This window comes from Ostrea edulis, chromosome 2 (genome assembly GCF_947568905.1).
Source record: "Ostrea edulis chromosome 2, xbOstEdul1.1, whole genome shotgun sequence".
Lineage (NCBI taxonomy): Eukaryota > Metazoa > Mollusca > Bivalvia > Ostreida > Ostreidae > Ostrea > Ostrea edulis.
The window spans coordinates 92,830,763-92,833,532 of record NC_079165.1 but is presented as its reverse complement, the minus strand read 5'-3'; positions in this window follow the sequence as shown (position 1 = coordinate 92,833,532).

Here is a 2,770-nt window from a genome sequence, read left to right as displayed (position 1 = left end):
AATTTGAATTGCTTGAGGGGACTGGTAAGATGTTTCACCTATTTACACTTTGCCTATTTATCCATGTACACTAAGTACCAACACACCTGATTTGACTGAACTGCATCTAAATAACACCTTTGATCCAAGCACTGACCTCTTATATCAATAAATATTCAGTCACAATCCTGTTATTAAAGTCACTGTAAGTTAATGAATGTTAATATCTTTCTTGCATCAGATTCTCTCTCAACACTCTTTCAAATCAGTAACTTCAATACTTGTACTAAACCATGATTGTAAATATCTATCTACAAACCTCAGTTATATGTAAAAAAAAAATAAATATTATTCACAAATACTTTTGATATACTTCTTAAATGTAAATAACACTTGACCTGTCAAAATGTGTTTCAACTTTCAATGTAAACAAACACTATACACTATAATTTCTACCAAGTGCACTAGTCAGCTCTCTATGAGTATTACACTGAAATTATATACATTGACATTTATGCAACAGCATATCAATATACTAATTAAAAGTTTGGCACAGTCCTGTCTCTGACCAAAGGCATGTATCTCCACAAGAATGCGTCAATTCACTTAAGGAAATTCGGAATGAAATGTCCTGCTTATAACTCAGGGTTGCTTCCGAATTGTGTAGTTTGAGTTTATGAAGTACAATATTGACACAACACAATCACTATCGATGTGTCAAAAAGTAAATAAATAAGACTGGTAACTTAAAAACTATCACATGTACCTCACATCTTCGGAATCTTCATTTGTTTACAATTCTTCAATGAGAACTTCCGGTTGTACTTCCGGTGAGGCTCTTTAGGATGTGTTTCCAGTGACGAGAGGCTCAGGTGGGTTACGTCATTAAACGTTGGGCGCCATTTCTGTAACGGGAAGGGAGAAAATGCAACGGACCAGACCGGGATTCGAACCCGGGCCCCCTGAATCTCTAGTCAGGTGCTCTACCAACTGAGCTAACTGGCCACCTGTGATCGAACCCGGCCGACCGCTACATTCCTCCCTCCTTAAATATCTTCACACCCTGAAGATATCAACCCAAGTTCAACTTGGGCGCCAAATGTAACAGAGACAATTTTATGCCTCTGATGGGATTTGAACCCGGGTCTCTGACACTAAAGTCCAGCACTCTACCAATCGAGCTAAAGGGTTAACCCACTAGCCAGAGCTAGTAGGAATGCCATATCACTCACACTACCACATTGTCCCCCTCCTTTTTAAGAGTCGTCCCTGACTCTTCCGGAGTGCCAACACCTGTGGGGCGAAGTACTGAAGACAATATCTCTCACCCGCCAGAGATAACCCAGGTCCCAACGTGGGCGCCATTTCTGTTACGGGGTTGCAAACCGGTTCTAATGACCACACAGACCATCCGTTACAGGTTATGAGTTTATTGAAGAAATAAATCTATTTCTGACATGTAAATAGCAGCTCTGAAACATAATAAACAATTATAAGCATACACAATCACACACCACATAAAATATACAAATACTAGGGAAATAATTTCAATACAATGAACACAAAATTATTCGTCCATTATTTTGTGTAAAGTTTAAGAAAAATTATAAAATAACATTTAAATCTCAAAATGAGGCTCTTTACCCATAATGCATTTAAATATAATAAATCTTATCATTTATGACATTTATGCAAACTAAATGTTAAAGTACACATCGAACACACACAAAAGAAATTATATGACAAATACAAGTTAGACATCACAGAAATACATACAAAACAATGATCTTACCAGATATATGGTACCAGAGCCAAAATATCAAAAATAGGAAGATAACTGATTTTCAAGGAACCTGTATAAAATATTAATTCTATTTTACTCCTTTGTTAAATATGAAATAAAGTACATAATTTCATTTCTTTCATTCATTAACACATTCACACCAATTAATATGTTAAGATTCATTTTCTTACCTCAAGTCAGAAAAAAGATGTCAAAAGATATGCAAAGAAAACCACCCTTCAACACTCTGCTAGTGAATACAACTGACTATCTAAAAATCCAACAGAACTCACAAAACCCATGACATATAACCTTTGACACTAAGCTTAGCCAACCAAAATGAATTAAATAGACCATGAACAACAACTGCATGCATGGTTTAATCATAAGGAAAGCCATTAAGGTCATAATTACATTACTACATATCTAAATAGAGAAATATGGAAGACCATTATATAATCCAATAAAAGTTTATGTTTTGCAACTTACATATTTTATTTACACTAAAAATAAAATAAATTATTGATATTAATTCACCCTACTACATAAATAGAAGAAAGAACAAATTCTATCTATCTATATTATATTATGTTTATTCACCAATCAAGGACCCTCGGGGGCATGTACAGGTGATAAGCAATTAATTATAACGCGAGAGAGTTTTCTACAAATGAGTGATGGAAAAGCGAACTTCGTAAGCTATTTGTGTATGAGGATATGTGTGATTCCCTTACATAGGTACACCATGCATGTACGACTAGCTACATGTAGTATATTGAGACCAACTGCAGTATTCAAATATTAAAGAGGTATGCTGTCACATCGTTGAATATATTTTCTTAAAGATTTTAATATCTATTGTGGCTCGCATGGATTAGGTAACATTCTTAAAAAAGATTACAACTTATTAGTTAGTTTCAAAAACGTAAATTTTCGATTCCTCCATGGAAATAAACAGAATTACATTTGAAAGTGAAAAATAAAATCTTATCTTGAAAATATCTCACT